This window comes from Dipodomys merriami, unplaced genomic scaffold (assembly GCF_024711535.1).
Source record: "Dipodomys merriami isolate MVZ:Mamm:240054 unplaced genomic scaffold, mDipMer1.0.p SCAF_30, whole genome shotgun sequence".
Taxonomy (NCBI): Eukaryota; Metazoa; Chordata; class Mammalia; order Rodentia; family Heteromyidae; genus Dipodomys; species Dipodomys merriami.
The window spans coordinates 475,712-491,215 of record NW_027204493.1 but is presented as its reverse complement, the minus strand read 5'-3'; the positions used below and the strand labels follow the sequence as shown (position 1 = coordinate 491,215).

Below are 15,504 nucleotides of genomic sequence, written 5' to 3'. Positions count from 1 at the left end.
TCTCATGTAGCTCGCAACTTCATAGTTTAAATAAAGTTACTGCCCTATTTAGTAGCCTATCTGGACAGAATATGGCTGTTTGAATTACCAGTAGATACTGCTCACTACACAGCCCTTAATTGTGGTCAGCTCTTTAATGACCCAAAGTGGCATGCCTCTTTTAACTCAGGAGCTGGGGAAGTTTTCTAAGGAACAACTCAATGGTGCTCTTTGGGAAGATGTTTTGGGCTGTGGGCTAAGGGAAAGAAGACCAAACTTGAGAGAGAGAGAGGGTGGGGGGGGGACTTTGACACAATGATTTGAGGGTTTCTTTCAAAGGCAGATTATTTACATATAAGCATAATTTCTATAAATGCCACAGTTAGTACTTTCGGTGATGGGATGGTGGAGTGGTGGGACTACTTCCTCTTAAGGACCTTAACAAATAAAGGATCCCATTTCATTTTTTTTTTTTTTACTTAATTAGGGTGGAACTTCAATCTTCCTTTATGAGGAGAAGAAAAAAGCAGGCAAGTCAGAGAGTGAAATTCTGGCATTAGTGTCTAGCACAAAGCCATCGTCCTAGAATTAATTCTTTATGAAACACGGATAAAATCCCAACTAGATACTTTTAAATAAGTAGTTTAATTTGAGAATAATTGCTGGGAGATGCAGTCGCTTGACTTGGTTCAAATTAGGTTTCATCAGTAGTATCATAGTCCTGGTGGGTTTTATCATTTTGCATTGGTGATTTCTTAGTCTGGCCACACACTATTCTGATTGGTGTCAAATTAGAACCTGTTGCTAAGGAAAGCTTAGAATATTTTAGCTGAATGTAAAATTGAGTGGTTTCAAATATCTTATAAGATGGATGATAGGAGATTAATGAAACTTGCTCTTTTTTATCCTGCAAAAGGAAGTATACATCTTGCAGTTAAAAATAAGATAAGCTTATTTTGTGACTGAGGTCTATACTCTAAATGCACTGCATTTTGAAGGAAAAGAACAAACTTAAAATACAAGCCAACACCTTCCCTTTATGTTTTGTCTGTCCACAGTTACACCAAGTTTATTTATTTATTTATGTTGGTTATGGGGCTTGAACTCAGGTCCCAGGTGCTATCTCTGAGCTTTGTCACTCAAGGCCAGTTCTCTATCACTCTGAGCCAGAGTGCCATTTCCAGTGGTTATTTAGAGGTAAGAGTCTCATGGGCTTTCCTTCCTGGGCTGGCTTCAAACCATGATCCTCAGATCTCAGCCTCCTTAGTAGCTAGGATCACAGGTGTGAGCCATTAGCCCCCAGCCACAAAGTTTAACTTTAGAGAATAAAAAAAGACATCCCTTTCACAGTTTACATGGTTCAGGTGAACTGAGATTGTCTTTACTCATCAAGTTAGATTTTAAATTAAAATGATTCATTGTCTGTTGAATGATCAACTGTGTAATAGAGTTGAAAATTGTTTATGTCATATACTATCATTTTGGCAAAGCACAGTTTTAGAGGAGCTATTAATATGGCCAAAGATCATTTTAATATTCCAAACATCAGTATTAATGCCTATAGATTTTAATTAAGGGACCCATGGAGACTTTTTCATTAAGTGGTTTTCCTGTAGTTTGTCTCTTGGGCAGTGTTATAATTATGGTTCTTCTTTGCTTTTTGTTCATCCAAATAAGGAAAAGAACTAGGCCTATCATTTTTTAAAATATGAAGTCATGCATTATCTAGCCCATTGGTCATCAGACTTTTGAATTTCATGGAACATTAACAGTCTTATTTTTTAAATAGTGAGTGTGGGAGAGTTGATGTTGAGTTGCTCATGAGACTTTATGTTTGGCAAAGCAAAAGCCACCATAATTTGTCCATATCTTCTTCCATGAGAAGATAGACATTTTTAACTCCTAAGGAGTAAGAAAGTCTTCTGAAGTTTCAAAATAGAATAAACTGAGACTTATGAAAGACAAAATAGATTGTCTTTCTTTTTTATATCTGATCACTGACCAGTAAATTCATTTTTGACAGACAAGTCCTTGACTAGATATCTTAGAGAGCCACTGATTTTTATAAGACTTGCTCAAGTAAGTGCATGGCAGTCATTACAAATTAACCAAGCTTTGAACTTTATTGTATGTCCCTAAAGCAGAAGTCCAAATTTTGAAGAAAAAATTTAGTCTTCTTTAGGAGTTTTAAAAAATGTACAAATACACGAATATTCTGAACAAAGTGATACCCTGAAGTTTAATTTTTTGGGTGGAAGTCTATGTCTTGAACTCAGGGCTTGGACACTGTTCCTTTGTGCTCAAAGCTACTGCTCTACCACCTGAACCACAGCTCTATTTCTAGTTTTTGCTGGTTAATGAGAGCTAAGAGTCTCACAGACATTCCTGCCCAGGCTTGCTTCAAACCATAACCCCCCAAATCTCAGATTCATGAATAGCTAGGATAACAGGTGTGTGCCACCAACTCTTGGCTGGGTATCCTTAATGTTGCCACTATAATTCCACGTCTGTGCCTTCAGAGAACACTTACAAATAACAATATTGTAGATTTAAGTTTCCTCTTTTATTCTTAATGCCAGAATTCAGTAGATATGACAAAGAGCAATGACATCCAGTGACAAGAAATCAGGCTACGAGAGAGGAGAGAGAGAGAGAGAGAGAGAGAGAGAGAGAGGAAGAGAGAGATAAAAGAACAAAATGAATTTAGTATATCTGCAGATAAGTCATTTCATCTCTCTGGTTATCAGTTATCTCATATGTAAATGACAGGCATGGGGAAGCTTTTGCTAAGCTTCTTCCCCTGTCTCACATTCTCTGATTATATTTCTAATTATCAAGTTTCCTTGAAGACTGATTAACTACATGACTTTTTTGAATGGTAGCAATAGAACGACTACAGTATAATGAAAATGGCTCATCAATGTCAATCATATGTAATATGACCATATTGTTACAAGAGCTTCTCGCTTTCCTTTCTCCTTCCTCTTTCTCTACATCCCTCCCACATTTGTTTCTTCCTTTCATTGTTTTTTGGTTTTGGGGGAGGAGGTATGAGGGTTTGTGTGTGAAATTTTACATTCAAAAACAAATACTGATGTAATAGTAATGAAGTAACAAAACTGTGGTAATAAAAGAAAATTGCAGCTCTCGTGAAAAATCTCAAGTTCTGAAGAATACTGAGTATGGCACTGTGCTAAGAATGAAATGTATCCTCTACAGAGTACTATGAAGTTGAAATGCCCTTTTCCCATCAATAAAGCCAACAATTGTTATTTTCAGTAACTTTTCTGTAGAATCTTCCATCGTGAAGCTCCCTCTGCAAGCAGGAGAGGGTAGTTCATTCTATTATAAAAATACCTCATAGTCAGACGCTGTTTACTGAATTTATAAACTAGTATGTGTGTTCGAGGTTTTTTTTAAGTAAATAACCTAAAAACATTTTCCTTGACCTTAAAAATCTGTCTTGTTCTGGTCAAAATAATCCACTCCTTCTGATCTTTAATACTACTGTGTATTTTTCAGACAGTCACACTCTTGTTTCTAAGATATGACAAGTATTTGTTAATCACACATTCATAAATTATTCAACTAAAGTGGAGATGTCTCAGAAACTTGAACAAAAAAGGACTAAATTAAAAGAATACAAGCATTAGATTTCCTTTGTGACTTATTGTGTAATTGTTATTATGCAAAATGCATGCAAAATAGTCATAAAAAGTGGTTTACATAGAAAAGATTAGTTGATTATTTATTACCACCATTATTATCTGGCTGTATAAAACTTCTGAGCTTACTGCTTAGTATTTTTTATCTTAGACAAAAACTCATAAACAACAATAATGTGGGTTAAAATTTCCCCATAACATCAACAAAATGGGCTATTATATAAACACAATGGAATATTAGTCATCCATTAGAAAGAACAATATTGTACCATTTGTAAAACCATGGAAGGACTTGGAAAAACTATATTAAGTGAAATAAGTCAGGTCTAGGGAGACAGGACTCCATGGTTTCCTTCATATGTGGTAGCTAGAATTGGCCTATTAAACTATAAGTAAATATGTTAAGGGGTATGCAAGTGCTTACAGATGTACTAACTAAAATATGGTAGATTCAAGGGAGAATTCAAATAGTATAATTCCTTAGAAAGGCTAAGTCAAACCCCAACAATATAAACACGAGTAAGTGGGATACTTGCAAGAAGTGGGGTGGGGCCAAGGGGAGAGGGGTGGATGAATGAAGATCTTTCTATCTCTACCTTCCATGTAGTTGTGATTACAGGAGTGTACGTGCCTATCTCTTACTCTAATTAATTCATGATACATCCAAGATTGCCTCCTCTAGATAGATATTGTAAATGGTGATTTTCTAGTTTTATGTCCCATGACAGAGGAGAGGGGTGTGGATAAATCTTTTAATGATCTGACCATGTTTATAACGTAGCACTATAAAGGGGAAAAATACATTCTGTGTAGAGATGGAAAATTTGTTTCTAATTGCTGCCTTCTTGGGCCAAAATTTACATCTTCTTTTTCTTCTGTCTTACTTTAACACCTCCTCAATTGAATTTTTCTTGCTGTTTTCCATTCCCATAACTAATTATATCTCATCAACATCTTTTGGTCAGAACTAATCATTTTGGAAATTATGGAAAGGAAAGAGCATGATCCTCTTTCAAGTATTGGGCTATGGGAGGAAATTAGTTCCCTGTGTTATGCTTGCTTTCTGTTCTTCATCTTCTTCATAAGTTGCTTTCTTCCCCATGATAATACTGTGTATTTTAGGAAAAGCTTTTGACCTCGCCTACCTACTTATACTGTAAACTAAATGAGTAATAACACTCCAGCTTTAAATTAAAATCCTCTTTTTGTAAGTCTCAACAAGGGGTTATGTTTATGAGTGTCTAGGAAAAGACAGCACCCAACATTGTTAGTGTAAAGATTAGTGAACGGATGAAACAAGGTGAATAATGTCTAGATAATCTGCATGGCTGCTACAAGGCACTGTTCTCATGTTCCTCTACCCATTCTACGCTTAGAAACATGGGATCAGAACATTCATCCTTCTGTGAGTTTCTTGGTTAAAACAGTTGAAAATTTCCCAGAACAGCCAAACTACTAGCTGAAGATAGCTCATTCTGGCTCAATTATTTTGGCATAATGAACCGAATTCTATCTCACTTTTCTAGTAAATGAAGGCGTAGCATCTTCTTGAAGGATTATTTAGACTTTCCCTCTAATCTTCCTACTTGGTGGATGATCATGTTACAAAGACTATACACAGTAGGTTCAGCAATTAATTAATTAGGAGAAATGTAGAAGTTCCTTAGAGGAACTTGAAAATAAAGAAGACTTCCTTAGGGAATTGACAACTTTAAAAGCATAGATCAGTTAATTTTTTAGAAGGCTTACTTGAATAAAAATAGTGCTGTTTCTATCTCTCTTGTTTTTTGGGGGGGGCAGAGCGGGGGGGGGGGGAGGATGGGAAGGGATGGGAAAGGGAAACAAAGGAGGAGGCTACAATGCTTGATAAGAAATGTACTCATTATCTTGCCCATGTAATTGTAACCCCTCTGTACAGTAGTTTCACAATAAAAAAAAATCTGAATGGAGAAATAAAAAAAGAGATAGGGTAAAAAGAAAAGGAAATTGGTCCTAATCCTACATTTCTATATTTCTTTTCTAATAATTGAAACATTTCTATATTGTGTGTATGTTTTCCTTCCTCCCTCCCTCCCTCCCTCCTTTCCTTCCTTCTTCCTTCCTTCCTTCCTTCTTTTCTTTCCTTCCTTCTATATTCCTACTACTACAATATTCTTGTGTCTTTGTTTAGAAATCATTGTTCAGAAAAAGCAGAAAAGTTTGATTGTTGACACTTTGACTATTTTGGGAAGCAGATAAGGTAGACCCAATAGAGAGTAGCTAGGCTGAAACACTATTTAAAAAATGCAATTCAGACTGAGTCACTGCTCATTATTTTTCTGAGTGAGACCCTAATTCTAATGGATCCCAAAGAATGGGCTGAAGTGACTAAGCAAGAAGCACAGGCAACTGAGTTCTGTGGATGTTATCTCATTTGGAACACATTTCAAACTTTAGAACAGATTTTAAAATTGGAAGTCAGAACCTGCAGACTGTCAGCAGAAGAGGCTGATTCATCCTAAGAACTTATCTTCCTCCAAGTTTCTGGCAGTTTTCTAAGAACGAAGCTATCTACAAGGTGTTGAGCTACTTCAAAGAGAGAAATTAAAACACAGCAGCAGTCACAACAACCACATGCATAGAATAAAGGGAACATATACATGTAAATATCTTTGGGGCTTTTTACTAATACTTGTTTCAATGGGATCTTCTTTAAATCAACTGCCTGTTTCCATACCACTTCTGGATCTTTAAGGATTCTTGAAAAGGTGATTATTTTTCTCTGCAAATACTTCTTCAGATGGGACTATATTACGTAGAACATTTTGAGTCATAACTATAAGATCATTTTATTATTAGGTAAATTGTAATTTAGGAAGCAGAGCCCATGGCAAGGATAGAAATAGAAAAATCTTATATCATACCAATAAAGGTAAATTTGATAAATTATTAATTGGCCATTGCTTTTATTTAGAACCAGGAAAAAAAAAACCCAAAAGCCAACACACCCAAAAATCTATGAAAATACTTAAAAGTGCCTTAAATGAGGACCACTACAGAGAGGGGAGGAATAATAATGAGTTTGACCTGGCACAAATATCAATAGTACTTGGAGAATATTAACTGGTCTATGGAGAAAAAGCTTCTGTGTCTCTATTATATGAAAGAGTGACCCCATACTGCAGCTGACTTACAGGGAGAAGTACATGGAGTGACCCAAAGAAGTTCCTTCCAACTCAAAAGACAAAGTTTTAGTGGTTCCAAAGATGCAGAACTGAGACATTGGCATCAATGACTGTAAAGCAACAGAGCTAGGAAGGCGCCACACAAAAATTTCCAAAGAAGATACCTATTTGTCACAGTGGGGCATTCAATTTGCCTTAATTAGACATTCAGAACTTGTGCCTACTTATTGATACAATAACCACGTGCCATGTCCTGCAATGGTAGCTATGCTTTCTAGAAATGTCAGCTGTTTTCAAGTGTGTCAAGCAGTATTTTGTAAGAATTTTTTCCTTCATACAAAAAAAAAAAATGCCAAAGAGAAAGTTTTTCCTTGTAAAGCTAATGCTGATGGAAGGGGTGGGTGGAAGAGGTATGGCACACATTTTTTTTTTTTTGATACTAGGCAACTTGTTAGAAATTGCTTTTGTTCCCATATATTATCTTTGCCGAGTTAGCACTGAGAAATGTAATTGCAATAAATTGACATAAAAGCCAGCTAGTAAAAGGACTAGAAGTCCCTATGGAGACACCAGCTTGTCACTTTCTTCTAATGGCAGTGAAAGATAATTGTGGACAAATACAGTAGAAGTAAAGCGTTGTCATTTTCCTTCAGAGATGTGGGCTGTCTCTTATTTTTATTGAAAAAAATTGGTTTCTTCCTCTGCTTCAAAACTATCAGAGCCATCAAAGTAGGTGGGAAGAGATCTGCTTTGTATTGTACCTCAATACCTTTTTAATCAGATCACACCAAAGAGGAGAAGTGAGGGAAGCCATACAGTCCTAAGGGGCTGCATCTCACAGTGAAGTGCTGGATTCTTTTAAGTTTCTGAGCTGTGTGTTGACAAATCTGGCCTCTGGCATATAGATTGCTCTCCTCTTTTGACATGGTGAAACCATCTGCTTGACCCCCATCCCCATTCTTCACACAATTGATTTTCCAGTTCTTCAAAATGGCAACATTTAAGGGCCAGTACACAAAGGGTGATGCTTAAGCTAAACTGGAAGAAAAAAGAAATTGTTCCCCTCTCTCCTAAAGTAGAATCCTAAGGGTTTTCCTTTTCAGGTAAAGCTATCAGCAAGGAAAGAAAAAAAAGAAGCCAGCACTGGCCATCTTTCCCAGGGGTAGAATTGTTGATTCTTAGATGAGTTGGTATGTAGGTATAACCCTTGCTTTCTTTCCCAGCATAAAGGGTTGGGGGGGGTGACCCCCCAGGATAATTAACCATTCACAAAACTGCACACTCCAGATCTGCACATATGCACACCCCCAGCCATTCCAGACCCACGGTAGGAAAATCCTCTTTTTGTCCACGGTGTATGACTCCAGTAAGTGAAAGTGATGGACTAAAGACATATGCTCATACACCTCTACAGGGACTGTCATAACGACAACACCCTTACACACACACACACACACACACACACACACACACACACACACACACACACACACACACACACACACACACGAGTTAGGAGAGAGATGTGTGGCTGTTCCAGATGATCAAACATCTTGCTTTCTGAGTGTCCTCAACAGTAGTTAACTCAGGTGACCAGCCCCAGGCACTGACAGAGACCTGCATTTAACTCCCTATAAAATATGGATTTTATTGCAGCAGCGACAACACTTGGTGGTGCCACACTGACCTCACAAGCATCTCCCAGCTCGAGGTCTACGTAATCCTTGGCAGGAAAAAAAAAATTCTAAGTGCAGAAGAAGTCATCCTAGTCCGACCACTGCGGCAGTACAGAACATCACAACAACCTCTTTGATTAAATTCCCCAGGATCGCACTGGGAGATCCACCCCTCCCCCCCCCGCCCCCAGGTCTTCTGACACATAAAACCAGGCGCACGCGATCTGCACTCCCGGTCCCCAGCCTCCACTCCCCCACATTCCCAGCTCCCCAGATTTGTGCCTGGACAGCCCAGCCATAGAGGACCAACCACTTTCTCTCGCTGTCTCTTCCCTGGACAGCGTGTGCTCCATTTTCGGAGTCCAGCGCTGGACTTCGCTCGCCAGCTAAGCCTGGGTGTCCTAGAAGCGCCGGCAGGCGTAGCCGGGAGCGGGCCAGCCAACACTTTTCCGTCGCTCTTTCCTCTTCCGCCAAACCATCTCTTCAGTTAAGTTTGTCTCCTTGGGAACCTTCCAGAGTTTTCCAGACTCCCCGAATCTCTGCCTTACTCTCAAAGCCACAGATAATGTTCACTCAGACCAAACAGACACCATGAGAAGACCCTTGTAATGTGGGAAGGCGAAAATACATCCAGCACCCCCACCCCCCACCCCCACCCCAAGACTCCTCCAGCCCGGCACGCACCGGCGCCCGTGCTCACGGCCCAGCCAACTTTGCAAATGCCAGTCCGAGCTGCTCCTGGCAGCTTGTACCACCCGGGGAGAGAAAGGCGGCGGATTCGGCTCGGGGGGCCCCTCCCCGCCCCCCCCGCCATCCCCCGCCACCCCTGTTCCCTGTCCCTCTTCTCTCTGATCCCCACGAAGCCCCAAGGCCGCTTTGGGTCTTACCAGAAGCCGAGAGGAGCGGTGCCCAGGCTCCCCGGGAAGCAGCGCCCGTCCTGGGCAGGGGCAGCAGCGCTACTCGCGCAGCCCGGCCCCACGCGCGCCCGCCGCGACCCGGGCTGCAGGCTGAGCATCTCTTCCCAACTCTGCGCGCAGCCCCGCCGGAGGACAGCGCTCGCTCTCGCGCGCCTCTCTCTCTCTCTCTCTCCCTCTCTCTCTTTCTCTCTCTCTCTCTCTCTGATTGGCTTGCATCTATGCCACAGAATTAATTAAACAAAAAAGAAAAGCAAGGAAAGGGGTGGGGGGAAGCAAAGCCAAAGCACGCACCGCCAGCAGCAGCAGCAGCAGCCTCACCCACAGACCCCCGAACCCACCTCTCCTCGCCTTCCTGCGCCCGGGGAGCCGTCCTGGCTGCGCCGGGGGCCGCGCTCCGCCGCCGCCGCCGCGCGATCGGGGGCCGGCTGCCTCTCCGCGTCCCCGGTGCTCGCCGCCTCCACCGACTCCGCAGCTCCCGGGCCGGGCGGGGAAGGCTCGAGGCTCCTCGGGGGGAGAGCTGGCTCTGGTGGGCACACACTGATTTGCAAGTGAATGAAGTGGGAGGGAGCAGAGAGAGGAGGACTTTGTGAGCGAGGGCCGGCGCCGGCCCCCGCCCGCCCCTCCCCCGGACAGAAGGATCCCGGCGTCTGAAGTCCCTGCGAGACCCCGCAGGAGCCCCACGCTCCACCCCCCCCTTCTTTCTCTCTTTTGGGGGTGGTAACGGTGCTGGAAGGGGGAGGGCTGTTAAGACTGAGAACTTGCGTGACTCTCTCCGATCCTTCTTCTTGTTTATCCAAATGCACCTTGTGCTAGCAGCAGCCCTGGGCCGCTGGCTTTCTTTTGAATGTCCCCCCAGCAATTAAGATGGCCAGAGCCGTGGCTGTAGCGGGGCGCGCGGTCTGTCCGTCCCCCGTGCGCACAGGAAGGCAGCCAGCTCTCCGGAGAGAAGCCGGCCGTGCTGCCCACCGCCCCGGCCCGCCCGCAGACCCGGTGCGTGCGCGGAGCTTCGCCCTCTCGCCTTCCAGGAACCCTGGCTTTTTTTTTTTTTTTTTTTTTTTTAACGTAGCCCCAAGGATCTCGGGCGCTCTGCTCGCTCGCTCGCTGGCTCTCCTCGCTCTCTCTCAGTAAGTGAGCCAGCGAGGTTCAGTACCGAGCCGTACAGTTCCCCAGCATGCACAAACGCTCACAGTTCCAGTCCTCCCGGCCTCGCCGCCGGTGACTTCATGGCTGATGCCATCTTTTTCTCAATGAACGGATAGCAGGCCAGAAAAGACGCGCGGAGGAAGGGGTTACAGGATCAGAGTTAGGGTGCTAGGATCTTTCTGGAAAGTTCACCGAGTTGGCTATAATCTCCCGCTGGGACTCTTTTGATACGTAAAAACTATGCCTGGCTGGATTTACAGATTGCAGAGAAGTGACTTCCAATTCCTCGGAGGGAATTGGAAGCTGCGACGGTCTTGATCTTACCTAGGTCAAAGTATGATTACAAGAGAGTGATGATTTTCCACACTGGAGATAGAGACATGGTGGAGGAGGGACGGCACTGTTGGACTTAGGGAAATTAAATCGCATTATCACAGGGTTTGCGCTGGGGGAGAAGGGGGGATCAGAAGCATCCCTAGCCAGATGTTTATGAATGCCAGGGGTTCTCAGGGATATCTCCACCGCATTGGTGTTTTAAGAAGTTCCAGGCCACTTGGTCTCTGAGTCATTAAACTAGAGGTTGGTCTTGTTCCCAGGCGAGCTCTTAGGAGAGAAAAACCTTTTGTATCTTCAATAGAAGTTTAGGCATTTAAATAAAGCCGAAATCAAAGTATCTCCTCTAGGCAGCCAATGCTTCAAAGAATTGTGTGTGGAATGGTGTTTTTTTTTTAAATTTTTTTTTTAGCACAGATGTTGTGCACATGGATGCTAGAAAGACTTTGAGTTTCTTTGTTGAAAAGATCTCTCTCTAATACACAATTGCCATTAATTTACAGGGAGAGGCTGAAAATACTCTCTTCAGGCAGCTATTTAAACTCTTGAGATAAGGAAGCTGTTTCAGATTCGTAGACTATATTCCTCGAATTACAACTTTCTGATGTATTTAATGTATAAGACTCACTTCTTATGCCTGTATAGGCCTTTATGGCTTACAGAGTATTCTTATGGACTACATTTTATTTAATTCTTCTCTCAACAAGTGGTGTGAACCTCCCTTCCCCCCTTTTAGAACAGTAAAAATAGATTGAAGTAAAAGTAACATATCTAAGGCAATAAAACTGGGAAGAACAGGAGGTAAAATATTACTGATATAACTGGGCAAGAGTATGTGTAGACCACAGAGCCACAAGTTACAGGTGTCCATAGAATCCATGTGATAGTAAATTAACATATACATAAATGAACCACACTGTTAACCAACACTGCTTCAGACATATGCATAAATCAGCTAATTGTTGGGTATGAAAAAGATGATTATTAAGTTGATTTTCTATCCATTGAACTAGTTAATGTCTCACAGAGGAAATTGCTTGTTTGTAATATAGTATCCTTCAGACTCCATTAAACTACACACCAAAAGTGGTCAACACAACTGCTTTTTATTAAAAGTAGACAAGCAACCAGCTTGCTTCTGAGTGGTTTTAGGTGCAACATTCAGTTACATAAAGAAGATAGTAATCCTAGGATATCTATGAAAGGATTTCTATGTGATTTTTGAGGCTTTCTAGTAATATCTACACATGAGAATTATTAATGTGGAATTATAGGATTAATGTGCTATCCAGAATTGTTTTATCCTAATTTCAGCAGCAATGGACTGTTACTAAGGCTTGATGATCACATGATGCCCCCTCTTGTTTCAGCTTGTTTCTCACACTGAAGCATACACACAAGTAACAGAAACCAGAGATAGTTAAGAAAATAGGGCTGTCATGATCATTCTAAAGTGTTTTCTCATAAACCTTACAGTAGAAATTCTGCAAGGCTCCTCGAAAGATCTAGAAGCTAGCACTGAGAAGCACCAGCATGCTGGGTTAAGACTGTTTTCTCCTTGTTACACTTCTGCTTTGGCTTGTCTCTTTCCACACCAGCCAGCCTCCTGTATCTTTTGGTCTCAGGGTGGAACAGCTCTCCAGCTAATTGCAGATTCCAGAGCGTTACTTGTTGCAAAGATGGTGACTTTCTCTTTTTGCTACCTTTCCAATTTCTCAGAGCATCACTCTGATTGGTCAGGTCCTTACCACGACAAGTGTGTGTGTGTGTGTGTGTGTGTGTGTGTGTGTGTGTGTGTGTGTGTGTGTGTGTGTGTGTGTGTGTAAGCTGGACTGGGAAAGGAAGCAGGCTGCACATTTGCTTGGTCTACATGGGGTTCCAAGATTTAAAACAAGAGGGAACAGTTAGGGAAGGTCCTTGGGTACAGGGGATATAATCTATACAGGGTCTCATTGTCTATGTTTTCTTGTTTGCTTTACTAGTGTTGTATGGCTGAAGCAGTTCATCTGTTCCAGGCCACTTTGTTATTTTATATGTCTCAGTCAAAATTACTTCTCCCTTTTTATAGCTTACAAAGTTTCATTTACAAAAGAATCTCCTGAGGGAAACTGGAGAAAGTAAAGGAAGAGGTGACATTGTCCAAAAAAGAAATGTATTCATTACCTGACTTATGAAATGGCAACCTTTCTATATAATGCTTTAACAATAACAATAAGAATATATTAAAAAGAATCTTCTTCATACTATTATTAGGGATATTAATTTTGATGAATGATTTTTCTAATTCCTACTAACTCCCTCTATAGATGATCAAGAGACTATCTTACCCTTAAAATGGGAATGTATATAAATAAATAATTGCAAATTTAAAAATGGGAATGTATATAAATAAACAATTGCAAATTCTGTGGGAGTTCTTTTGGTATAATAACACACATCTGTAAGTGATGATTATCTGATAAAAAAAACAACCGTTTGCTTGATCCTTAACAGTTATTCTTGGTTAGAAGAAAAACTCACATTTTATTTATTTATTTTTGTCAGTTCTGGGCTTGAACTCAGGGCCTGAGCTCTCTCTGAGTTTCTTTTGCTCCAGGCTAGCACTCTACCACTTGAGCCAAAGTGCCTCTTCTGGCCTTTTCTGTTTATGTGGCACTAAGGAATTGAATGAAAGGTTTCATGCATGCTAAGCAAGCACTCTACCACTGACCCACATTCTCAGCCCTGAAAAACTCACATTTAAAACCACATGCTTGACATAGGTGTTTTTTTTTTAATTTTTCAAATTTTATTTTGTTATAAAGATGTTGTACAGAGGGGTTACAGTTACACAAGTAAGGCAATGAGTACATTCCTTGTCGAGCATTGTTACCCCCTCCTTGGTTGTTTTCTTACTATCCCTTCCCTCCCCTACCTCTCTCACTCTCCCCCCCCCCAGCCCCTGCCCGAAGTTGTAAAGTTCATTTCCAATATACTATCTTGTGGGTATGGTTGCAATGGGGTGTTTTTGACTCAAGCAATCCAACTCTTTGGTCTAAAACTCACTCCAAACGTGTTGCCCCTAGGAAAAGAGAACACACATCACATTGCTTCTCACTCTTCATAATGGAGTGCACACGTGGACAGAGTTCACTGAGATAGAGATGTTCCCCCACCCCCACCCTAGATATAGGCACACACCCATGCACACGTGCCAGTGCAAGAGGAAAAAATGTTTAAGAGGAACAGAGCTTTCGAGGCTCCGAGTATTATTGAACTGAAACAAAGGAGACAGGAACCCTCCATGGATTTCTCCTTTTGTAAGAGCCATAGACGTCTCAATACAAGCTAAAATAAATTCACACAAACTACATGCGCTTATCCAGGTTTTGAATCCTGGGAGAGCTTCCAATACTGTATTTAAAGTGGGTTGGATCCCGGGATACATTAAGACATTTCACTCTCGATCATTATATTTGACTCATCACTATAGGTAGATTACAATAAGCCAGGAGATTTCCCAATGAGATAAATGCACAGCAGCAAAATGTTATCGACTTCTACAAGGTATTTTAATACTCTGGGCATTTCACAGGAGGTAGAAGGAACTTTAGTTTTGCTGAATTCTTTTTTTTTTTTTTTTAAAAAAACATTAGACTATAAGTAGAATATAAGTTTTTCTAATCAGGCACTTACAACTCAAGTTTGGTAGGCTGAGAATCAAGATGGCACTATGGGAAGTAAAAGCTCATGTTGTAATTTAGAGGTAAGAGGCAACTAGGAAGAAATGTAGTGACCATCAGGTTCTTTTAATAACAGACCAGAATAAAGATAAAATTCTGTATTTTCACCCCAAGGGAAACAATATAATTCTTCTCACCAATCTACTTCTCTATTATAGAAGCCATTGATGAATATCAGGCTGAATTGAGGAAGGCAATGTAATAGCATATGTTTAAAAATATTTTGGGATTTTGTAGATTAAAGGAACATCATGATTTTTTTCAGGCTGTCACAAGAAGACAAAGATAAAAAATCAAAGAGAGGATAAAGAGAAGATTATCTTCTGTATAGGCAAAAGAATTCTCTGTAGAATAGACCAGTTCTCACCCACTGGGACACTATACTTAAATACTCTGCTTTTTTGGCCCCTTCTCTTGGATCTCTGTTGTATAACTACTTTAGCACTTTGGCCAGACTTCATTGTTTGCATATTCTTTCTTATTTGCTACATTATATATCTATTGACTTATGGAAGGCAGGTGTCTATTTTGGTTATCATTTTATCTCTTGAGCTTGAAAAGTGCTCAGTGCTTGAATGCTTAAATAAGTACAGGTTCAGACCAACTGGAATGGATGCAGTAGGTTGAGACTACTTCATAGACTTAGCATTGTGCTTATGAGCTACTATTAATAAAACTGAAAAAAAAAACAAGTTAAAATACTTGAGAAATTTGTTCTATAGAAGAAAATTACAGTGGCTTTGAATGTTCCAGAAGCTTCCATTAGGACTGACTAGTTAAACCATGGGAAGAAGTTGTATTTTGTTGATTCTAAGGCACTGATATTTTCATATTTTAAGCTCACTGAAACACTTACGCTTTGCACAATTCACAAGATAGCAAAGCATTGTGCACAGTGCAACTGG

At 40.9% G+C, this 15,504-nt stretch overlaps 1 protein-coding gene across 3 annotated transcripts in view; it reads right to left on the bottom strand.

The window, feature by feature from the left end:
- Positions 1 to 9,892, bottom strand: part of Cdh6 (cadherin 6) — a 131,923-nt gene extending 122,031 nt beyond the window's left edge. The window contains exon 1 of one of the 3 annotated variants that reach the window (XM_070040963.1): positions 9,740 to 9,892. The gene's annotated coding sequence lies outside the window, so the exon portion shown is untranslated. Of the gene's footprint in view, positions 1 to 9,371; positions 9,502 to 9,739 lie in introns of those variants that run through there. The other 2 variants (XM_070040965.1, XM_070040964.1) reach the window with 2 other exon arrangements.
- Between the last annotated feature and the right edge of the window lie 5,612 nt (positions 9,893 to 15,504).